Here is a 25,263-nt window from a genome sequence, read left to right on the forward strand (position 1 = left end):
CACATCTCCCCTGACCCATCATGCAGGTTCCTTCCCACCTATTCTTTCTGAGGGTAAACCTCTCACCCAAGCTGCTGGCGAGGGAAGGAGGGAGGGCGTGATGTGGGCACATGACCCTTAGGTGGCAGCCTGCTCCAGAGCCACCTGCCTGAGAGCAAGTCCTTCCCCCGACCCGTGTCTGATGCCTGCAGAGGTCTAGAGGTCTGACTGGCCCAAGTTCCCAGGTTTGGCTCCAGAGGGCCAATCTAGCTCCAGAGTGCACCGTGGGCCCCTGAGGTTGCCTGTGGGGGCTGTTTCGGAGCTCCACATTTTCCTTCACCGTGTTCTGCCTGCTTCCCACCTGGCTGACCTCAGGCAAGGCTCAGGGACCACTTCCCCACCTGCACTCCTTCCTCCACCTTCTACCCTACCTGTCCCCCCACCTCCGCTCCCCTCTCCCCCATCTCTACCCCACCCCACCCCACCCCCATTCCTGCCCCAGTCTACTAATACCCAGGGCTGGAAACCAACCACAAAGTGCCTACATCAGGTGGGTGTGGTGCTGGCTAATGGATTTTTTTTTGGCTTTCCAGTACTTTCTAAATTTTCCACAACAAGCACACCTTACTTTGGTAATAAGAACATAAAAGCTTTTTTTCAAAAAACTTCAGAAAAATGTAAAACCCAATCAAGCATTCCTCCTCCACACTCACTCCTCCCACATCCCTCCCACCTGTTTCCGCGGGAGGACTCCTCCCAGATCAGCGAAATCTCCCACCCCTGTCCCACCAGGCCCACAGGCTGTTTCACTTCTCCAGTGAGGGCTTTCTACCACAAGCCTATCCTTACTGGGGGGCTATATGCAAATTCATGAGTGGTTTCCTCAACTCCTATCAGGAGAAGAAAAATGCTTTATGTGTCCTGAGGCTGATGATGTGAGGGACCAACGCGCACTGATTCATACTACAAGTGAGCTAGGGCAACCCGGTGCCAGGCGCTGGGGTCACTGGAGACACTGGGGACAGAACACGGACCTGCCCCCTTGAACTTCACAGTCTTGAAGTGGGAAGATGGGGCAACATCCCAATGCCCCAGAGGGTGCTGGGTGAGGGGAGGTGAGCAAGATGCCCAAGTCAGGAAGCTTCTGGGAGGAACAGAAGTCCAGTCTGAACCCCCAGCCCCCAGCCAGGGTGAGAAGGAACACGGAGGGGAGGAGGAGGGAGAGTGTTCGAGTCAGGGAACAGCCTGTGCGCTGGTCTGCAGGTGAGAGAAGCATGACATACTTGAGGAACTGAGAGCAGTTCAGAGCAGCTGGAGGGCAGAGGGAGGGGGAAAAGAAAGCGGAAACCCAGACTTGGGGAAGACAACAGGGCCACATTAATGAGACTGCCCTTTGTCCTCAGGGCCATGGAGAGCCACTGAAGGACTCGAAGCAGGGGAGCGACACAGGGTCAGGTGTGCGTCCTACAAAGGTCCCACTTCTGCTCACTGATGTGGATTCTTATTCTCCGCAGCCACAACCCACAGTCACCATCGGGCGCAGCCCACCCTCCATCTGTGAACTTGAGCCACGGTGCACCTGAAACCTGGATCTCCCTGGAGACAGCAAGCCCCAGCCGGCAGCTCCATAGCCCTCTTGCTCTCACAATAGGGAATACAGGGGAAGAGCACAGACTCTGGGTTCTAGGTTCAAATCCTAGCTCCTCCACTTTTACCAACTGTGTGATCTTAGATAACTTCTCTGTGCCTCAGTCTCCTCATTGGTAAAATGGGGCTAATAACGGGACCTACTTCATCGGGCTATGGTGAGGACTGAAGGAGTTATAGTTGGACCAGGACCTGGCATGTGACAAATGACATGTGCTGTTAGTTTTTACTGCTATTACCACACCCTCTTCTGGAGACCCCTCCAGGGCCGACCCCCAGCAGGCACTAACCAACCCATTCTCCATTTGCCTCCCCCTCCTCCCTGAAGCATCCCTTCCATACTCTCTTCCTCGTACCATGACTAGGTAGGGGTCAAGACAAAGCCAGAGAGGGGGAACTTCTGGGTTCTAGAACAATCCCACCTTGACCTGACTCCGAGGCCTCACCCTAGCTCCCTCGAGCTCCAGGGAGTGAGCACTGGACTTGGAGCCAGAAACTAAGCGTCACCCCTGCCTCTGCTGCTGACCTTCTCTGGGCCTCGATCTACCCGCGCCCCCACACCCAGCCACCATAAAGCCAGGACAAGAACATCTCGAAAATGTCTCATTGGCATGGCTGTCAAAGGAGCAAGGGCTGAGAAAGGTCTGCTAAATGTCTCTCACAGAGCCCAGAATCCTTGGCCTGTTCTTTTGGCTGGGTTTCCTCCCCTGCCCCCAATGTATTTGTGAGATTTGCTCCAAGCTCACCGTGAGGACCCCCAGAGGCTGAGGGCAGCCCGGCTGGGGCCTTCCCAGATGCCCTGATGTTGACCAGGACTTTCCCAAGTGCTGGGACAGAGACAGACACCCACGGTCTGATCTGAGCACCCCAGGAAGAGAGTGCCAGTCAACCCAGGGGCCTAAGTAAAGCCAGACCTTCACCAGACCTTCATCGAACCTGGCTTAGGCCAAGACCTCAAACCAGGGGCCCAGAAAGACCCTCCGGAGCCATTGGGACTGTGCCATTGATCCCCATATGCCGTAGGTGTCCATCAGTTGCAGGACCAGAAAGGGCCTAATGGGACTGTCTGACTTTGGTGGATCTTGGCCCTGGGGAATGGAAAGAAAGCCCAAGAGGAGGCTCAGGTGCTCGCTTCGGCAGCACATATACCAAGAGGAGGCTCAGTCCCCACCTGCAGGTTACCAGCTATCTCCCAGAGTTCAAACCCATCCATCCACTCATTCCACAAACACTCACTTGGTGCCAGACCCTGGTCAGGCTCAGGGTCAATGATGGAAATGAATCAAACAGATTCCTGCCCCGAAGGCACTTCTGGTCTAGAGGGTGACAGAAGGGACATAAATAACTAAACCACAAGGCAGACTAGGTCGAGGAAGGCAGGGCAGGAGGCAAGTATCTCACCTGGCTATGGGAAGCTTCAGGGAGGGGGCGGCTTGGGAGTGGTGATTTGCATGTGACAGGAAGGTCAGGTGGGTAAGAGACAGAACCTCCAACATCACCTCCAACATCGTGGACAGACAGTGCTGTTTGCACCCCGGGGGAGCTGGGGATGTGGGTTATTTATGGTTTGCCCAGAAAAAAGCAGCCACATGTGTCCCTGAAGGAGGGGGGCAGAGCTGGGCTGTGGGGGCAGGGAGTGGTTGCTGCTTGAAGCTGGGTCTGGCCAGGCTCCGGGGTTCGCCAGCGCAGCCTTCACACCCAGATGACCTTTGAATCTTGTCATGCCCTCCTAAGGCAAAAATAAGAGAAAGAGGTAGTTCCAACCCAAAGCAAGTCGCCTAGGGAGTGAGGAGGGGAGGGTGCCGGGAAGACCACGGCTTGTGCTTATTTGCAGGCTATGTAGCATCACCTCCTTTTCCTCTCCCCCCCCCCCACCATCCCAGCTACAGAGGAATGGGTGGAGGGACAAAAAAAATATGTCTCTAATTGCAAACCAGACAGAGCACAGAGCGCATCAACTGCTGTGTTTCTTCCAGCCCACTCTGAGCCATAAATAGCTTACGCACCACGCTGGTACAAGCGGCACCCCCCCCCCCCCGCTGCGACCCAGACCGCCCCAGGCCAGAGACTCGTCCCATGGAACCCAATTCTTGCGTTTTCCCCAGGGTAAAGGCCTCCACCGCTAGCTGCCTTTCCCAAGGGGTCCGGCGCAGGGGCATCCTGGCACCGCCTGGGGGATGCCTGCGAGCCCCGGTGCCCGCAAAGCAGCCCCGGCCGCGCGCCCGCTTCTCTCCAGGTAACTGCCCGGTCCTCCCCAGCGCTCCCGGGAGACGTCAGCCTCTGTGCCCGCCGCAGACACGCACTCCCGGACCGGCTCCCCGCTCCCTGCGCACCCGGCGATCCCAGGGTCAGAACCCCCTACCTGGGGGCAGATGCGCCCGGCAGCATCGGTGGCGCCACGGGGCAGAGCGGAGCGTCAGGGGCCGGCCTCAAGCCCAGACGACTTCCCGGGGGAAGAGGAAGCTGCGCCGCCTCCGCTGCCGCCGCCGCCGCCGCCGCCGCCACCGCGTCTCTCCGGACCGCGCCGGGGCTGCGGGAAGGAGGAAGGTCAGAGCCGACGAGGCGGAGGGTGGGGGGGCGGTTGGAAGGCGTGCACAGATGGGCGCAGATTAGAGAGGCATTTTTAGCGAGCCAATGGCAGCTCGGCGCAGGGCGGCGCGGTGTCTGCGCAGGTGGAAGCGCCGAGGCTGCTGAGGAGGCAGCACCCGGCTTAGCAGGCGCCCCTGGGGTGGGGGGCGGGGGGCTCCCCCAATTCCCGGGCCGCCTCCCGGGGGTGCTTCCGGCTGGGGCACTGGGGCTCTGCGGCGGACCGGCGGGCGCCGGGTGCACCCCGCCTTTCCTCCTCTCCCCAGCCCTCCTACAAGCGCTCCCCGGAAGGGGGGGCGGAGGGGCGGGGGTGTCGCTCCACTCCCCTCACTGCCCTTTCCACACCTTCTGGGACATTCCTTCGGCCCCGTCTGACAGTCCGTCTGTCGGTCTCTAGCCTCTCCCAAGCCTGCGTCTTCTGGTACGAGCGGGTCCGTGTGTGGTGAGTGGGTGGGGGGGGGGCGCTCTCCCCTCCCCCCTACATCAGCTTCGCCCAGAATTGCCCCCATTAACCCCAGAAGGGATAGCCACTAATCCTCGTGCCTTAGTTCCTGCCGCACCTGCTGTCATCCAGACAGACCCTTCTAGGCCGTTTCCTTGGGGCTCTGCGGGAGACTTGCCCCCAAAGGCCTTCACTCTCCTTGACTTGAACCCTGAGTGTTTCCGGGAGCCTGGAACCTGCAGAGGGACTGGGGCAGCTCTCTCCACTGCAGATACCTGCCTGCCGCTGATGATTTGTGCAATGCCTGTCTGCTAAGGGTCTTTTAGGTGCCTGGGCGGGCTGGGCTACAGCAGAATACAAAACAGACCAAATCTTTGCCCTGGGGTATAGTTGGCCTTTGTGAAGGAAAACAGATGTTGAATATAATAAATGTATTTATTATATAAAATATGTATTTATATATTTATATATACGATATTTTAAGATGGTGCATACAAAGTAGGACAATAAAGGCAGGGGAAGGGAAAGATAGAGCGTTGGCAGGGCGATCAGGTCCGGGACATTAGTGGGGAATGGGGGTGGCCGAATTTGATTGTAAGCCCCTCGGATAGGGAGGGAGAGTTTCATCTCTCCTTTGCCACAGACCTCACCACTCTTTATTGTCTGCACCTGGGATAACCACACATATTTCCTGCCACCACCACCCCCCACTCCTCCTCACCAGAGGCCCGGAAACTCATGACCCAGTGTTTATTCATTCAGTGAGAATTCTCTGAGTGCTGATGGCATGTTACCTGTAGAGCCTAGAGGTACTCAATACCTAGTCAGGGAGGTGAGATGACAGCACCCACTGTAAGGATGAAGAGGGCAACCAAGGGAGTGGAGTGTCCCAGAGAAGGTCAAAGGGCTGTGGTTCAGGGCCAACCAGGAAGGCTTCCCAAAGGAAGCAGCATTCCAATGAGGGTGCTGGGATTCTGATGAGCAAGATGCAGCAAGAGGCAGTGAAGGATTACTGAGACAGGCCAGCAAAGCCAGGAGACATTTGGCAGATGGCAGGGCTGGGGTCCTGGACCGTGTTGGACCGCCTCCGTGTAAGGGATGTGCTCGTGTCTGGAACTAGGAAATCCCATGCTCTTCCCCAACGCAGAAGTTCTTGGTCAGCCTGGAGTTTCTCATTGCCAGGAGGAGGTGTTTTGAGCATGTTGTGGGGGGAAAACATAGATTCACGCAGTTGCTTGTTTGTTGGGTTAAAAAGGACATATTCCTTAACCCCTCTGAGGTTCAGCCTCCTTAATGCTCTACGGTCGGCTTATTTCATTGATCTGTGCCTTGGTTCCCTTGGTTCCCTCATTTGGAAAAGGGACACAGCAACAGCTCCTGCCTCACACAGGTCGTGTGAATGTTACCCAAGACAACAAAGACGAATTGTTTAGCACATAAGTACTCAGAGAATTTTGTTGTTTTTATTACCTTGATAATTACACTTGCTTTGCAGGGTTGTTGGAATTAGGCAAAGGGTGTAAAGGACCTAGCCTGATACCTGGCACATAATAGGTGTGCAATAAATCATATCGATTATTATCATTAACTACACATACTCCTAAATCTTTCCCCTTTGGGTCTCCACAGCGCTGTGAAATTCCCCTGGTGGACAGAATTTTCTCAGTGTGAAGAGGCTAATTCCCCAAGCACTCTTAAAAGTGCACTCTAGGATGGATAGATCTGATACCCGCTCCTCCCCTACATCAGCATGCCTAGTGTGTCATGGGAGACTTTGACGCAGACGGAATAGAGCCCAGGACTGGTACATTTTGAAAAAGCAGTGACTGGATCACCGCTGATCACAGGACTGATCAAAGATGCTCAGTGTCCCTTGGCGCTCAGGCATTTGGTGTTGGATGGCGAGAGTGGGAAGGGTACAGGCATATCCCAGGCAGATGGTAAGAAAGGCTGGGGGGCTGGAGGTTCACAGGAGCTGGAACCAGTGAGGGCAACTGTGGGGAGAAAAATAGAGAGACAAACCTGATCAGGCAGATGATGGAGGGAAGGGTGTGGAGGTGAGGGAGCCGACGAGCTGGGCTTACTCCCTTTGGAGTTGAGGTATGCCCAAGTGAAAAAAAATGAGAGTAGAAAACACATGCACACACACACCTGTCCGTGTGTAAACCAAAATAAAATGTTATTTTGGAAATTGATACAGAACTTCCCTGCTTCTTAAAATTGAACTAGTTTCCTTCTATCTAGATTTTCTGATTGCAAAACTTATGCTCTTCAAAGCTGACCCCTCCATCTCCCTCTCCCTCTCTTACTCTCTGCCCCATCCAGAGAGTAAGACTTTTATCCATTTTGCTCCACAAGGCACTTCTCATATCTCTTGTTTCCCCGACAATTCACTTTTCTCAGTCCTACTAAGTTCCAACCCATCTGGGATTCAATCGGAACTTCCTCCTCACTGAGAGCCCCAAAACCATGCCTTGGTCATGCTAATCTCCTCTGCTAGATTCTGCATGCCCCTCAGAGCCAGGAGGCAGCCACAGCCCTCCCCAGATGAGTTTCTAATGCAGACAAGATAAAAAGGTCATGTAGACAGGAGGAGAAACCAGCACTGAGCAAGCCTGTGGAATAAATCAAGGAGCAAATAATGAATTAGTGATCCATTAACACTGGGAGAGGTGGAGGGGAGATGGGAAAGATTTGGAGTCCCCTTTGTTCCATCCAATATGGATGGCTTCAAGGAGGAGGTGAGGTTTGGAGGAGTTTCTCTATATGCACCACATCCCTGATCGGAAAGGAAGGGCAGGGAGTGTGTCCCAATTTGGGCAGAGCAGGAGTCTGAAGTCCAGAGAGGAAAAGTGACTCGTCAAGGTCACACAGCACACTGGAGACAGAGCTGGGCTAAAAACAGGTCTCCTGACTTCTGGTCAGGTGCTGTCGTCACCAGATGCCTCTATCTCCCCCGAAAACCTGCACAGAGGTGGGGCAGGACAGAAGGGGGAGGGGAGAGGGAGCTATTGGCCCAGTGGCCCATGATTTATTTTCTGAGCAGCCTGCCAACAGCATGTGCAACTGTAAGCAAGACAACCCCAAGGGACAAAAGTACTTGAAAAACAGCCTCACAGCCCCTTCTGCCCTCTCCTTATCTTCCCACCAGCTGGCTTCACACTTGCAAATCGGTTTCCAACACTTGCCTGGTGGACAGAGGCTGTTGCCAGCTGTGCCCCTGATCCAGAGACCAGGGTGTTGGAAGTCTTGGAATTGTAGCTTTCTCTAGTTATGACTCATGCCAGGGGGGTTAAAAATGCCCTGAAGACCTATTGTTTTGACAAGGCACTGTATTTTGGGAGATGCCCAGATTTAGGACCCAGGCTATGCATGAAAGAGGGTTTGCCCTAGGACACACACAGACAGCAGCAAACTCAGAGCACTCTTCTGGGACTGGACACTTTCTAAGCCCTTCGTGCATATTAACTATAGATATAGGTACAATTACCAGCCCCATTCACAGACAGGGAAAAACGAAGGCTCAGAGAGGTGAGGTAACTCGCCCAAGGTCACACAGCTGGTAAGTAACAGAGCTGGGATTCAAACCCAGGCAGTCTGGTTAAAAAAACCAAGCTCTTAATCACTTAAGTAGGAAAGAAGCAAACACTTCCTGAGATCTTACTGTGCACAGGTAGACTTTACATGATCTCATTTAGGCTGTTATCCCCATTTTACAGATGAGGAAACCGAGGTCTCCATTCAAGCCCTCTCAAAGTACAGCAAAGGACTTCCAGATGGTCGGTAGGGTTTCTGCTCTGGAGCACAGCCCAGTGGCCTGGACACCATCGCCACCTAGTGGCACTGTACCTTAAATGCAGGCAGACTACCTAAACAGATGCTGGGTATCAACTTTGACACCCAACAAATATTTTGTGTTTTGGCTTGGATTTTTAATTTCTGTGTCCTGAACAATACAGAGATGTAGTTCACTAATAGTCTTTTACATTGAATATGTGGTAATGGGCAGAGTTCACCATTATCAGCCTCAAAGTGAATACCATTTTCTAGTTTTTTTTAGTTTTCCAAGGGATTTCATATACATTATCTCTCTCTCTTTTTTTTTAAGATTTTATTTGTTTATTTGACAGACAGAGATCACAAGTAGACAGAGAGGCAGGCAGAGAGATAGAGAGGGAAGCAGGCTCCCCGCCGAGCAGAGAGCCTGATGTGGGACTCCATTCCAGGACCCTGGGATCATGACCTGAGCCGAAGGCAGCAGCTCAACCCACTGAGCCACCCAGGCGCCCCTCATATACATTATCTCATTTGACTCTTAACACATCTGGTATTACTTTGACTTCTATGTTAATGAGAGAATGAGACTTTTCAAAGGAGCCTTGACTGAGCTGGCATTGAACCTAATCCCAGGGACACCTGGGTGGCTCAGTCGGTTAAGCATCTGCCTTCAGCTCAGGTCATGGTCCCAGGGTCCTGGAATGGAGTGCCATGTCAGGCTCCCTGCTCATGAGGGAGCCTGCTTCTCCCTCTGCCACTCCCCCTCCTTGTGCTCGCTGTCTCTCTCCGTCAAATAATAAATAAAATCTTAAAAAAAAAAAAAAGGAAGAGAAAAAAAAAGGAAGGAAACCTAATCTCAGTGGCAGCTCTGAAACCTAGATCTTGTAACTGGAGAGGCCCCATTGGGTCAAGCTTCCAACTTCCAGGCCCAGAGAGACTAGGTGATTTGCCCAAGGATTCCATGAGTCAGTGACTCATGTCTCAATCCTAGGTCTCCTGAATTATAGGGCTGGGCTCCTCTCCACCCCAGGACTGTGTTCCAGGTTCTACTTCCTCCAAAGCAAACACCCCCTGAAGGAGCAATAAGGTTCATGCAGGGGCACGGCCATGAGGCTCCCTGCAGCAAAACGCCCCCTTCAGCCCATGGTCTCTGCTTGGCTGCTTTCCACTCTGAGGGCCTGGGGTCTTGCTTCCAACTGGTTCTTCAGCACGCAGCCAGTGTTCGGCTTAGGAGGAGAAAAACACAACACTGGTAGATTGGCTTGCTCACCACCTCCGTCCCCAGCCACGTGTCCCCTTTCATGCTGGACCCCTCCACCCCCAATTCCAGAGCTCAAAGGCCCAAGTCAAGATTGGATGAGAGTATATACCTCATGGCATACAGAGCCAGGGGTCTAGAAGCTGATCCTGGTTCCGCCACCAACTGTGGCCATGTGACCTGGGGTGGGGGTGGAGAGGAATTTTGCCTCTTGAACCCAGGTTTCCTCATCCACACAATAAGTTTGGATCACAGCATAGTGTGTTAGAACTGAAGACTGCAACCCAGCGAAGTGCCCCCTGCCCCGCGAGGGTGTATCAGAGACACCACGACACAGCCAAGCAATGAAATGTATTTTTTTTCTTTTTTATTTATTTTCCAAGTAGACTCTACGCCCAAATCAGGGCTTGAGGTCACGACCCCGAGATCAAGAGTTGCATGCACCCAGCACCTGGGTAGCTTAGTTGGTGGGCTTCCTGCTCTTGGGTTTGGCTCAGGTCATGATCACAGGGTGGTGACATGGAGTCCCAAGTCAGCTCCACGCTCAGTGGGGAGTCTGCCTGAGATGCTTTCCTCCTCCCTCTCCATCCCTCTTTCCTGCTCTCTCTCTAAAATACATTTTTAAAAAAAGAAAGGAAGTAGTAGTGGAATAATATATGTCTACATTTGCTTAAAAATGCACAGGGTATTTCTAGCAGGACAGGGGACCTGGAAAGGTAACTGGAAATTTACCTCCTGGGAAGAAAAGCATGTGGCTGGATACTTGTATTCCTTATTGATATCTGAACGATTTCAGCGTGCCACCTATTTAAAAAAAATTAAATTACATATTTTAAAGGTAGAAATAAATACCATGGGGAGTAATAATCATAATCACCACTCCCATGGGTTTGCTTTATCCTTGACTCTAGTCCAAGTGCCCCACTGACAATACCTGCCTTACTTCTCACAATGAAGCTATGAGCCAGGCATCATTATTAACCCATTTTGCAGATGAGGAAACCAAGGCTTAGAGAGGTGGCAGGTGGTAATAAGTGCTACGAAGAATAACAGGACCCAGGAGAGTTACAGGGGATAGCCTTTACGAGGGAGGTCAATGAACATACCTGAGAAGTCATCAAAACAACATAAAAATGACTCTAAGAAAGAATCGAAACTTCTAGACAAAATTCACATCTGCAAAATCTGATCAGGGAAATTATACTTGGTAGAAATATGAGCACAGAGAAAACTCACAATCACAGGAGTGCTAGACAGTAAAACTTGATATGGATTTTCCTTCCACAAAATAGGCAATAAATCACGTGGGGTTTTTAAAAATTATTAGAAAAGAATTGATCCCATGATAATAATCTCAACAAAGTAAAAATCACAGTGGACAAAATTTCACCATATACTTTAGAAAATTGTTCAAAGAATTATCTCATCTTAATACGATTCACTCCAGAAAATGTTTTCTCAGTGAAAATTGATAATGGAAACAATATGATTAAAATTTTATATTTAAAAATGGGTCAATAGGCAAATCTGTACAGTCAGAAGGTAAATTATCAGTTGCCAGGGGATGAAGATAGGGGTGAATGAAGAGTGACACCTATTGGTGCAGGACTTCTATTTTGGGGTGACGGAAATATTCTGGAACTAGATAGTGGTGATGGTTACCCAACATTCTGAGTGTACTAAATGTTACTGAATTGTCTGCTTTAAAATGGTGAATTTTAGGGGTGCCTGGGTGGCTCAGTGGGTTAATCCTCTGCCTTTGGCCCAGGTCATGATCTCAGGCATCTTGGGATTGAGCCCCACATCAGGCTGTCTGTTCAACGGGGAGCCTGCTTCCCCCTTTCTCTCTGTCTGCTGCTCTGCCTACTTCTGCTCTCTCTTTGTCAAATAAATAAATAAAATCTTAATAAATAAATAAGTGGTGAATTTTATGTTCTGTGAATGTCTCATATCATTTATTATGTCATGTACATATTACATATGTTACATATTGGTTACAAAATTGTAAAAAACCAAGATCAGAATTTTCACTAATCTCTTGATAGAGTCCTTTGATGTACACGGTTTTTAATTTTGATGAAATCCAATTGGTCTGTTGTTTCTTTTTCAGTTTCTTCTGTCGTCTGTGTTTTTGGTGTTGTAGCCAAGAAATCTTGCCAAATCCAATGTTGTGAAGCATTTCCCCGAAGTTTTCTTCTAAGAGTTTTCTGGTTTTAGCTCTTATGTTTAGGTCCTTGATCCATTTTGAATTGATTATTGTATATGGTGTGAGGTAGGGATCCAGCTTCATTTGTTTGCATGTGACTACCAGTTTTCCCAACAATTTACTGAAAAGAATGTCCTTCCTCCTTTGAGGAGGCTTAGTACCCTTCTCAAAAATCATTTGGCCATACACACAAGGGTTTATTTCTGGGCTCTCTATTCTGTTCCATTGATCTTGTGTCTGTCTTTATGCCATTACCACACCATTTGATTACTGTTGCTCTTCCATTTGCAGGCTGTGTGAGATGAGCCTGAGCCCAGGCTGAACCCCTGGGCTCAACTTTCCCACCTGCAACATGGAGCAAACAGGCACCTCTTTGCCAGTGTTGTCAGAGAGACTACTAGTAATGTGAGGGCGTAGTGGTGATTACTCCACTAATCACACAGCATATCCACCTCTATAAAATCTGGATTATGGCTGGGAAAGAGAGTTTGGTGCTTTCTCCAAAGAGGAGAGCCGTTGTTCTTCTGCTCCTCTCTGGGTCTGGGTCCCTGCCCCAGACAGTTGAACTTGTACTTGGCCCGACAGGAGAAAGCTGGGCAGGCCATGGCAATGCTGAGCCTTGTCTGTCTCCCCCATCCCGCTCTTTCCCCTTCACCCCACCTGCAGTGAAGCAGGCCAAGGCAGGAGCTTAGTATAAGGTCCACTTGTGAGAGCGTACCACAGGCTCTGAACTCCATGACGGAAGAAAAGCAGCTGTGGTAACTGTGAAATTCTCATCCACAGACAGATTCCCTGTCCCATCTCCCAAAGTTGCAGCCTTTACTCAAATTATGACATAGCCCAACACCCTGAGCCCCCCAAGCCCTGCCATAGAGCGTAGCTGGCTCCTGGGCCCAGAGACAACACAGGCCCATGGCCTGAATCCCAGATCCACCGGAGGCCAAGCGTGCCTCTGTGCCCTGCCAATTCCTCCATCTTTGTGGGGGACCTCCTCACGCCTCACCCTGCACTGCGCTCCCCTGAGGGACCTCAGTGTCTGCATATTGCTCGGCAAACTCACAGAACAGACCTGGCCTGGCATTTTCACCTCTTTCACCCTCATTGTATAGCCTCTATCATTATGCCCGGGTCACAGATGAGGACACTGGGAACACCTTACCCGGGATCACACAGCTAACTGGCAATGACCTGAGGCCAGAAGATACTAATGATAGATCACCTGCCTCACTCCTCCTTTTTTCTGGGCCCTGTGCAGTAGGCCAAAAGATGGCCACCACCACCCTCCCCCGAAAAGATGTCTACATCCAAATCCTCAGAACCTGTGAATGTGTTACCTTATGTGGCAAAAGGGAGTTTCTAGAAGTTATTAAATTAAGGCTTCTGAGATGAAGAGATTATTCTAGGTTATCTGGGTGGACGCAATATAATCACAAGGGTCCTTATAAGAGGGAGAGACTTCTGACTACAGAAGAGAGGAAGGCAGGGGTTGGAGTGAGGTGGTCCATCTGTAAGTGCATAGTTCACTCGTGTTAAGTATCTATTTCTTAAAGATTTATTTATTTATTTTTAGAGAGAGGGAGAGAGAAAGAAACCACGGGGAGGGCACAAAGAGAGGGAGAGAGAATCTCTAGCAGAGTCCTCGCCCAACACAAAGCCCAGCCAGGGGCTCAGTCTCACAACCGTGAGACTGTGACCTGAGCCAAAATCAAGACTCAGAGGCTTAACCAACTAAGCCACCCAGGCACCCCAAGGATATTTAAATTACTGTGCCATAGATGTCTAGAACTTTCTCAGCTTGCAAAACTCTAGATCCATTAAATGCTAATTTCCCCTTAGCAACCACCCATTTTCCGTTTCTATAATTTTGACTACTTCAGGCACTTCCTATCAGGGCAATCATAAAGCATTTGTCCTTTTGTGACTGGCTTATTTTGCTTGGCATAATGTCCTTGAGTTTCATCCATGCTGTAGCTCGGGCCAGGATTTCCATCTTTTTTCAGGCCACGTAATATTCCCTTGTGTGTATATGCCACATTTTCTCCCCCTCTTCACTGAGCCTTGGACATTTGGGTTCCTTCTGCCTCTTGGCTACTGTGAACGATGGTTGCTGCGAACATGGTGTATGCAAATGTCTCTTGGAGACTCTGCTTTCAGTTCTTTTTGTGACATACCCAGAAGCAGGATTGCTGAACCATACAATAATGCTAATTTTCATTTTCTGAGGAACCTTTGTACTCCATTTTACATTCCTGCCAACAGTGCACAGGGCTCCAATTTCTCCAAGTCCACGCCAACACTTGTTGTTTTTTGTTTTGTTTTATTTTTTAAGATTTTATTTATTTATTTGACAGAGAGAGACACAGCAAGAGAGGGAGCACAGGCAGGGAGAGCAGGAGAGGGAGAAGCAGGCTTCCTGCTGAGCAGGGAGCCCAATGCGGGGCTCGATCCCAGGACCCTGGGATCATGACCTGAGCTTAAGGCAGACGCTTAACGACTGAGCCACCCAGGTGCCCCATTTTCTGGGGTTTTTTGAGAGTAGTCACGTTAATGTCTGTGAAGAGCTATTTCATTGTTTTGATTTGGAACCTGACATTTTCTAAAGCTCCCGGGTGACTCCCATAGGAGACTAGGGCTTCACATTTCACATTGAGAATCAGAGCGCAAAGATGTTTCCCACTTAAAAAAAAAAAAAAAAAAAAAAAAAAAAAAAAAAAAAACCCCAATGACACCAGATCTAGGGTGGGGGCAAAAGCACCAGGACTGGACAGCAGCAGGGGTGGCTCAGACCCTCCACAGCTTATGTGGGCTCCACACTCAGCCTGGCCCGTCTTTGCCTCCTGTGGTCCTGCTGACACCGTAGCTCACCATGAGCCCAACAGCGAAGATATTTTGGGAGCCCTGACAAGTAGAACTCCCTGTTTCTGATTCTTCAGGATGAAAGGCTCAGTCTGTGGAATTTGACTGGAGGCAGAAAGTCAAATCGTCACCTTGAAGGGAAAAGCCAGGCACAGAAGGCGGCTGGAACATGGCTCAGGACCTGCTCTCCAATTTGCAAAAAACCCACTTCTATTGCTGAGGAAGTAGAACTGCCATATGGCATCAGCCTTGCTGGCACTCCCAGCCAGCCCCAGAACAAAAGCTGAGGCATCAGAGAGGAAAATGCCCTGCCCTTTCCTCCATTGCTGTGCCGGGGCTCTGGGCAATGACTTGTCTCCATACTCAGCCAGGAGACTCACTCCCACGCACAGGGAAGCAGCAAGGCAGGAATCAAATGATGACTTCTGGAATGGCCCTAACATGTCACATTATCTGCCTTCCCCTTCAGCTGTCCTCGCCCTGCAGGCTCCAAGGAACTACTGCGGACCGCCCCTGCCGTTTCAGGCCAGAGGGAGGGAGGGGGTACCTCCAGGATACTCCCAGGCCAGTGAGATGGGCCCGCAGAGCAGCCCCTACGCCCAGGAGTGTTATTTATGGTGCCGGCCCTGCCGGCTGATTTGTGCCTTCCTCCAGCTCCATCTGGCCTCCCTGGCAGGGCTCCCAGCTTGACTTACCACTGGCAGGGCCATATGTCCTGGCAGCCCTCAGAGAGCCAATGAGTGCCAGGGGCGGGGAGGAAAGATGAGAGCTAATTCCTTCCCTTTTCACAGTGCTGACCCCCAAGTGGAAGGCCCACCCATCCTGGTGCTCCCCAGAGCCCCTGGTGGAAACTCCAACCTGGGTGGAGAATGGTAGAGTTGGAGCACCAGGATTCCCTTCTGGAACTGGAGGCCAGGAGCCCCCCCCCCATTCCTCCCTCCTCGCTTCACCCCTTAGTGACAGTGATTGGCACAGGCTTCTTATGGCTCCAAGTGAATATCCCAAGGGCCGGGGATGATACTTGCTTGGGCTCTGGGTCAGATAAGCTGGCATGGGATCTCCGAAGAGGACCCCCTCCATCTCCCTACGCCTGCACCTGAGGCTCCTCCCTTGACCAGGTGGAATCTGTTTCCTTCTCCTTGAATCTGGGAGGGACTTGTGGCTCAACCCACAGAACGCAGTGGGGGTGACCTTCAGGAGACCTAGCAGCTTCTGCCTTCTGCTCTCTGGGAAGCAGCCACCATGTTTTAACAAAGGTTTGACGACAGAAGGCAGAGTCACCATGTGGGGAGAAAGGCCATGTGGGGGAATGCTTAGTGAGACGTTTTGGACCTTCCAGTCGAGCCCGGCGACCAGCTGAGTGAGTGACCCTAGCTGTCACCAAAAGCCACAGACAAGGTTCACAACACAACCAGTGACAAGCTGTCTCCACGCAGCCTCAAATGCTAGGGGATGAGGACAAATTGCAGACACTAGGAGACTTGCATCTGTGGGGGAGGAAGCAGCATGAAGCAATGGGGGCAGCATCTGGTGACCTGAAAACAGGAGAACCCCAAAATAAGCAACAGATATTCGTGGAAAGTACGGCATCCAATTTGACAAGAGCAGCTGACACTAGAGTGTGGCCATATGCAAGGTGCTTGAAGGGGCTGGAATGGTGTAACCCCTATGAACTCCTGGAGGGGGTGCCCGGGGGGCCCAGTCGTTAAACATCTGCCTTGGGCTCAGGTCATGATCCCAGGATCCTGGGATCAAGCCCCACATCAGGCTCCCTGCTGAGCAGGAAGCCTGCTTCTCCCTCTCCCACTTCTCCTGCTTGTGTTCCTTCTCTCGCTATATCTTTCTCCGTCAAATAAATAAATAAAATATTTTTTAAATAAATAAATAAACTTCTGGAGAGTCAATCCAAGCCTCCCTGCCTCCCCTCTCCCCACACTGGGGAGAAGCTGCTAGTCATGGAACAAAGTTGAGCCACGGGGCAGGGACAACAGAAATGAAGGAAAGAGAAGGGCCAGGGGAAAAAGGGCATGTGCCAGTTATGAATTCATTTGCCTCTCAGCAACAACACCTTGTTTCTTCTTCCTATCAGACGAGCTCATGAGGAATTATATAGATTTCCTAGTCTGCCCACCAAAAAAGCTAGACACAGTGATCAACCCAACAGCGATGAGCCCAGATGATGGTCTTGAAATATCATTTCCTGAGAATAGAAATCAGGCTTCCTGGAGAAATGTGTGGTTTCAAGTCTGGAGCAGGAGGGTCCTAGGTGCACTGTCCACAGTGAGCCTCAATGGACCAGCTAGCAGGAAAATCTTGAAGACTAAGAGCATCATGTCAAAAAGACTCAGGAGCCAGTTTGGAGAGACTCACAGACCCTGTGAGCTTCAGTAAGGAGAAGAAATGCAGTGGATTCAAATCAATCACATAGGCTTAAACCCATGGGTTCACAATGGGGATGCCTGGGTGGCTCACTCGGTTAAGCGTCTGCCTTCGGCTCAGGTCATGATTCCAAGGGTCCTGGAATAGAGCCCCACATCCGGCTCCCTGCTCAGCGGAGATTCTGCTTCTCCCTCTGCCTCTGCCTGCTGCTCTGCCTACTTGTGTTCTCTCTATCTCTCTAATGAATAAATAAAATCTTAAAAAAATAATAATAATTGGCCATGCCCCGGTTCTCAGGACAACCTGACCTTGCACGTCACCAGTCAGTTTGGGAAACTCCAAAATGTGCTGACCCACTTCTCCTGAAAGTTTACACCAAGGAGGAGTTGGGTTTTGCCCTTTATAGGCTTGGGATACAACCCTGAGTGGCCATGGCTCTAGGAAAAAAAATGGAGTGAATCCCCCACCCACCCCTCGAATAATTGGCCACCTCGATAGGGAACCAATTTATTGTCTTGGAAATCAGTAAACAAAAGAAATGACTCAAGCATTTATCCTGCCTTCCCTCTAGGAGCTATGCCACTGGGTAAACAAGTAATAGATGAGGAGAAGCCTCTCTTTATAAAAGCATTGCAACCAATACATTAACTAGTAGAAATAGAACATCTTCGTGTCACTACATCCTGTGAATTAACTGATGGAGGCACTGAGCGTCAACGGCTGCAACCATCACAATGAGAGACAGCCACATGCTGAACGCCTCCTGGGGGAATATCACACTGCCACTGAAATTCTGCCAAAGGGATCCGACCTGAGTCTGATCCATCCTCTGAGCCCAGCTTCCGGTTTGCCAGAAACACAGGAGACAGAGGAACGTGTTGAACTGTGCATGCAATTAGAAAATCTAGACCGGAGGGGCCCCTGGGTGGCTCAGTTGGTTGAGCATCTGACTCTTGATTTCGGCTCAAGTCGTGATCTCAGAGTCTTGAGATCAAGCCCCATGTCGGACTCCATGCTTAGCACAGTCTGTTTGAAACTCTCTCCCTCACCTTCTCTCTCTGCCCCTCCCCTCAATCATGCATGTGCCCTCTCAAATAAACAAATAAATAAAATCTTAAAAAAAAAAAAAAAAGAAAGAAAATATAGACTGAGAAACTCTACAGTAACAGCCCAATACTTCCACAAATTAACTGTTAAGAAGGGTGGCTCAGTGGGTGAGGCCGCTGCCTTCGGCCCAGGTCATGATCTCGGGGTCCTGGGATCGAGTCCCGCGTTGGGCTCTCTGCTCAGCAGGGAGCCTGCTTTCTCCTCTCTCTCTCTCTCTGCCTGCTTCTCCATCTACTTGTGATTTCTCTCTGTCAAATAAATAAAATCTTTAAAAAAAAGAAGAGAAGTGGGTAGGGTGTGTGGCCAACATACCCAAATGACCCCCAATGAGTCATGCCCTTATATGATCGCTTCCTCTTGAATGCGAGTATGACCCATGACTTGCTCCTAGCCAAGAGAGTGTGGCAAAGGTGAATAGGATGTCACTAGCACAACTGTGCTTTATTAATGAAGACTCCATATTAACGGGAGGGAGAGAATCTCTTATTTGTTTTGAATAAGAAAACAGCCATGCCATGAACAGCCTATGGAGAGGGTCACATGGCAAGAAATTTTGTGCACTTCCTAGAACCTCAAGGCAGCCTCATTTGACAGCCAGTAAACAGCTGGGGTTCTCAGTTCTGCAACTGGTAGGGAATGAGTTCTGCCAACAACTTAAATGAACTTAAACATGGATTCTTCCCCAGTCGGACAACCAGACAAGAATGCAGCCTGGCCAACACACTAATTCCAGCCTACGAGACCCCAAATAGAGGACCCGATGCAATTATGCCCAGCCTCTTGACCTGCGGAAGGTATGAGATAATAAATGTGTGTTCAAATTAAAATCACAATGAGATATCACCTCACATGTGTCAGGATGGCTAAAATAAAAAAACACAGGGGCACCTGGATGGCTCAGTTGTTAAGCGTCTGCCTTTGGCTCAGGTCATGATCCTGGGGTACTGGGATCGAGCCCCACATCGGGCTCCCTGCTCTGCGTGGAACCTGTTTCTCCCTCTCCCGCTCCCCCTGCTTGTGTTCCCTCTCTCACTATCTCTCTCTCCCTGTCAAATAAATAAAATCTTTAAAAATTTTTTAAAAATTGGGACACCTGGGTGGCTCAGTTGGTTAGGCAGCTGCCTTCGGCTCGGGTCATGATCCCAGCATCCTGGGATCGAGTCCCACATCGGGCTCCTTGCTCAGCAGGGAGCCTGCTTCTCCCTCTACCTCTGCCTGCCATTCTGTCTGCCTGTGCTTGCTCTCTCCCCCTCTCTCTCTCTGATAAATAAATAAAATCTTAAAAAAAATTTTAAATAAAATCAAATAAAAAACATGAGAAATAACAAGTGCTGGCAAGGATGTGGAGAAAAAGGAACCCTCTTGCACTGTTGGTAGGAATGCAAATTGGTGCAGCCACTGTGGAAGACAGTACAGAGGTTCCTCAAAAAATGAGAAATAGAAATATGTGATCCAGGAATCACACTACTGGGTATTCACCCAAAGAATGAAAACACTAATTTGAAAAGATACACACACCGCTATGTTTAGTGCAGCATTGTTTACAACAGGCAAGACGGGACGGCAACCCAAGTACCCATCCACAGACAAATGGATTAAGAAGATGCAGTATTTATATGCAAAGGAATATTACTCAGCCATTAAAAAAAAAAAAAAAAAAACAGTGAAATCCTGTCATTGGCAACAATATGGATGGACCCAAATGTATAACGTTAAGTGAAATAAGTCCATCAGAGAAAGACAAATACCATATGGGTTGACTTACATGTGTAATTTAAGAAACAAAACACATGAACAAAGGAAGGAAAAAAAGAGACAAACCAAGAAACAGACTCTTGGGATGCCTGGGTGGCTCAGTCGGTTAAACATCTGCCTTCGGCTCAGGTCATGATCCCAGGGTCCTGGGATGGAGCCCCACATCAGGCTCCCTGCTCAGTGGGGAGCCTGCCTCTCCCTCTGCCTGTCACTCCCCCTGCTTGTACTATCTCTCAAATAAATAAATAAAATCTTGGAAGGAAGGAAGGAAGGAAGGAAAGAAAGAAGGAAGGAAGGGACTTTTTTAACTGTAGAAAACAAACTGATGGGGGGTGCCTGGGTGGCTCAGTCATTAAACATCTGCCTTCAGCTCAGGTCATGATTCCAGGTTCCTAGAGTCCCCCTGCCTGCCCCCCACCTGCTCACCTTGCTTGTGCACAGGCTGTCTCTGACAAATAAATAAAATCTTAAAAAAAAAAGTCTTTCCTTGTCTTTAATGATGCTTATCAAAATTTTTAAAATTTTTTAAAGATTTTATTTATTTATTTGTCAGAGAGAGAGAGCTCGCGCACAAGCAGTGGGGGCAGCAGGCCGAGGGAGAAGCAGACACCATGCTGAGAAAGTAGACTGATAGAGGACTCCATTCCAGGATAAGCCACCCAGGCATCCCTCAAAATTTTTTTTTAAATTAGCAAACCAAAACAATTTTTTTTTAAAGAACAAAGCTAAGGGGTGCCTGGGTGGCTTAGTCGTTAAGCGTTTGCCTTCAGCTCGGGTCCTTATCCCAGAGTCCTGGAATCAACCCCTCAGTTGGGTTCGCTGCTCCGAGGGAAGCCTGTTTCTCCCTCTCCCACTCCCCCTGCTTATGTTCCCTCTCTCACTGTCTCTCTTGGTCAAATAAATACCTAAAATCTTTATTAAAAAAAAAAAAGGAACAAAGTTAAGAAATGACCTGATTTCAAGACTTTCTGTGAAGCAACAGCCTCGAAGAAGTGTGGTGCTGGTGTCAGGACAGACCTATAGAAAGAGAGGAGAGTCCGGAAGCAGATCCACAAATTATGGTCTATTGAGTTTCAGCAAAGGTGCCAAAGTTGTTCAATGTGGAAAGAATTGTCTTTTCAACAAATATATTGGAAGACCTAGATGTCCATTGGAAACAAAAAGAATCTCAATCCTTATATCACACACAAAATTTAATTTGAAATGGATCATAGATGTAAGTGTAAAAGTTAAAATGAAGAAACTTCTAAAGGAAAACATATCCTTGTGACCTTCAGGTAGACAAAGATTTCTTAGAACACAAAAGCATGGTTGTTAAAACATTAATAAATTAGACTATGAATAATTAATTCACTACTTTAAAACTTCTGGTCTTCAAAAGACCCTGTTAAGAAAATGAAAAGAGGGGCGCCTGGGTGGCTCAGTGGGTTAAAGCCTCTGCTTTCGGCTCAGGTCATGATCCCAGGGTCCTGGGATCGAGCCCCACATCTTGCTTTCCTGCTCGGCAGGGAGCCTGCTTCCTCCTCTCTCTTCTCTCTCTGCCTGCTTCTCTGCCTACTTGTGATCTATGTCTGTCAAATAAATAAATAAAATCTTAAAAAAAAAAAGAAAATGAAAAGAAAAAGCCACAGAGCAGGAGAAAATATTCATAACACCTGTATCTGAAAAAAGACTGGCCACCAGATTATATAAGTAACTCCTGTAATTCAGTAATGAGGGGAAATGATCCAGGTTTAGAAACAGGCAAAAGACTGACCATATACTTAAAATGGTTATGATGGTAAGTTTTATGGATGCATATTTTACCGCAATTTTAAAATATCGTATTGGGCAAAAGATTTTATTTACTTGTTTGTTTATTTATTTATTTTAAGATTTTATTTATTTAAAAGGGAGAGAGAGCATGCGTGTGAGATGGTAGGGGCAGAGGGGGAGGAAGAATCTGAAGCAGACCCTGCACTGAGTGGGGAGTCCAATGTGGGGCTCGATCCCATGACCGTGAGATTATGACCTGAGCTGACACCAAGAGTTGGACACTTACCTTACTGAGCTGCCCAGGTGCCCCAGGGGCAAAATATATATATTTTAAGATTTTATGTATTTATTTGATAGAGATAACACAAGTAGGGAGACAGGCAGAGGGAGTGGGAGAAGCAGGCTCCCCACTGAGCAGCGAGCCCAATGCAGAGCTCAATCCCAGGACCCTGGGATCATGACCTGAGCCGAAGGCAGATGGTTAACTGACTGAGCCGTCTAGGAGCCCCTCATGTAAATTTTAACACACACCTATTATGCAATCTAGCAATCCCACTCCTGGGGGATTTACCCAAGAGAATGGAGGCATATGTCCATATGAAAACCTGTATACTAATGTTCACAGCAGATTTATTCACGATAGCGACACTGCTAAATCCAGATGTCTGTCAAAAGTGGAATGCATAAGCACATAGATATGTGTAGAATATCCCATATGATTTCAAGTATATAAAGTTTTAGAAAAGGGAAATTTAATCTGTAGTGACAAAGCAGAGAAGTACTTGCCTGGGCCCTGTGAGGCCCAGAGGGACACAAGGGAAGTTTTGGGTGATGCAAATGTTCTTATGTCATGATTGGTGGTTACATGACTGCATATATTTGTCAAAACTCATCGAACTGCACACTTAAAATTGGTGAATATTCTTGGATATAAATTATACCTCCATAAAGTTAATTTTTAAACTGGGTGAGAATGAATTCCAGTGTCTAGAGATGCACACATAGGGGATAACCCTCCATGGCAATGAATACTATGAGTCGAGTGGGTGGGCAATGTGGGAAGGAACCAGGGGTTGTACCTGGGATGGGGGAAGGAGGGGCTTCTGGATGGGGCGGGGCATCGCAAAGTTCTGCTTCTTGACCCAGATGGTAGTTACAAGGGCAATTGCCTTATAAAAATTCACAAACCTATACCTTTCTTTTCTTTCTTCTTTTTAAATTTTTTTTTAAAGATTTCATTTATTTATTTGAGAGACTGAGAGAGCACAAGCAGGGTGAAGAGGCAGAGGAAGAGGGAGAAGTAGGCTCCTTGCTGAGCAGTGAGCCCCATATGGGGTTTGATCCAGGACCCTGGGATCATGACCTGTGTCAAAGGCAGATACTTAACTTACTGAGCCACCCAGTTGCCCCTATACCTTTATTTTCTGTGGTTTCCTATAATAAAATAGTAAAAGATAAATTTTTAAAAATTTAAGATGATACATTGCTTGAGTGCTCGCCATGTGCAAGACACTGTTCCAAATGCATCACTTGTGTGAACTCTTATAATCCTTCCCACAACTCCACAAGGTTGGTACTACTGTTATTTCCAGAAGAGAGACGAGGAAACTGAGGCACAGAGAGGCTAAGATATTGGCTCAAGGCCCCACAGGGACAGTGGCAGAGCTGAGATTTGCAGCAGTCTGAGTAGGAGTCTGTGCTCTCCACTGCAAAGGTGGAGAGAGAGGTTCCAGCAGGCGCTGGGAGAGGAAATCCCAGAGAGAAGCGTGGTTACCTTGTTTGATCTGGTGGACTGTGCTCAGGAGGAAGGAAGCTCAGGAGAGAGAGGATATTGAGCTAGGAGTTTCTTTTCTGTTGTTGTTGTTGTTTTTTGTTTTTTCCAGATTTTAGTTATTTATTTGACACAGAGAGAGCACAAGCAGGGGTAGTGGGAGAGGGAGAAGCGGGCTCCTTGCTGAGCAGAGAGCCCGATATGGGACTCAGTCTTAGGACCCTGGGACCATGACCTGAGCCCAAGTCAGACGTTTAACCATCTGAGCCACCCAAGCGCCCCAAACTAGGAGTTTCAAAACCAAAATGCCCCACAAGCTTTCTTTATTAAGAAGCCTTTACTGAGCCCCTCCTGTTTGCCAGACACTGGCCTGGGCTGCTCAGCCACTGCACACTCTCCTGGCAAGAAATCCCTGCCCTCATGAACCTGACATTCCCAAACTTCCCAAGCATCAGTTTTCCCAGCTGTAAACAGGTATTCAAAAATGTATTTCGGCAGTTAAAAAGAAGACAAGGGAGTATGAGAAATGTTCAGAGGTTTGCAGGTGACAAGAGATGAACCCGACCTTGACAGCAACGTGGCTCATCTCCGGACAGCAATAGCAAGAGCAGGACTGCAAGACAACAGATCCAGCAGACTGTAAAAATGGGGCATTCCTTGACCTCTGCCTACCGTTTTTGCCTCAACTCTGATCATTATCAAATAACTCAGGGGAATAATCATGGCGGCTCCAAGCAGGTCAGAAGAGCTGCCCCAAACAATGACAGGCAAGCGGTGACAGTCACTGAAGGAGAGGTTGTCTCTAATACAGTTTGCCCACGTGGAGGCGATGGTCAGGCTCCATTCAGAGGCTACTGAGCTAGGAGAAATCCCATCGTCAGCGCCCGAAGGGGGTGACGCGGGCATACATACATGTACGCGCGTGCCCGCGCGTGAGTGTGTGTGTGTGTGTGTGTGTCCAGGAATGTATCAGCAGCCATCTACCTACATACCACAAACTCACATATGCTGTGCGAGCTATAAATGAAAATTCGCAGCACAGATGGCTCTTTTGAGGAGGTTTCTTCAGGAGTGGGAGGAAGTACCAGGCTACAGGATTAGAAAGCTATTCTGGATGTGGTGAAGGGAGATGTGGGGAACCGGTGAGGTCCCAGGTGTCTGCCAGGGACATGTGATTCCCTGCTGTTACAGCCCCGGGGGGCGAGGGGGGTGCTCACCTTACCTGGGCTGTGAAAGGGTGTGTCCACGCTGTTCCCCGAGACTCCCAAATAGAGGCCAGGCCACCCTGCTAGCCATCGGGGGCACTGCTTTCCAAGCCTTCCTCCATTCTTGGCGCTTTTCTATGAATTCCTACGAAAGGCTCTGGAACCACAACGCGGAAGGAACTGCAACTAGGAAATCTTTACAAGCCACGGTTTTACTCTTTTCCGACCTGGAGCTCCCCAGCGCCCCAAGAACCCAGACCCTGACTTCCATCCTCTGCAAGAGCACTCTTGAGTTTACAGATTCTTCCAAGTTGGTGGTTCTCCAGGTGAGCAGCTTTAGAAATTGCTGCTGCCCATGTCCACCGGAAGATGTGGGTAGAACATTCTCAACAGTTTTATTAATGGGGGCCAAACACTGGAAACAACTTAGATGTCCACCAACTGGCAAACAGATAAACAACTTGTGATATGTCTATACAATGCACATCACCTGGCAACAAAAAGCAACAAATGGCTGATCCCAATAGTGTGGATTCTCAC

The 25,263-nt window shown here is 49.1% G+C and overlaps 1 protein-coding gene across 2 annotated transcripts in view; it reads right to left on the reverse strand.

Annotated features, from left to right (window-relative positions):
* The window catches only part of PACSIN1 (protein kinase C and casein kinase substrate in neurons 1), a 54,372-nt gene extending 50,198 nt beyond the window's left edge, over positions 1-4,174 (reverse strand). For both annotated transcript variants that reach the window (XM_059178588.1, XM_059178589.1), the window contains exon 1: positions 3,989-4,174. The gene's annotated coding sequence lies outside the window, so the exon portion shown is untranslated. The remainder of the gene's footprint in view (positions 1-3,988) is intronic.
* Between the last annotated feature and the right edge of the window lie 21,089 nt (positions 4,175-25,263).

Source organism: Mustela lutreola, chromosome 6 (assembly GCF_030435805.1).
Source record: "Mustela lutreola isolate mMusLut2 chromosome 6, mMusLut2.pri, whole genome shotgun sequence".
In the NCBI taxonomy this organism is placed as follows: domain Eukaryota; kingdom Metazoa; phylum Chordata; class Mammalia; order Carnivora; family Mustelidae; genus Mustela; species Mustela lutreola.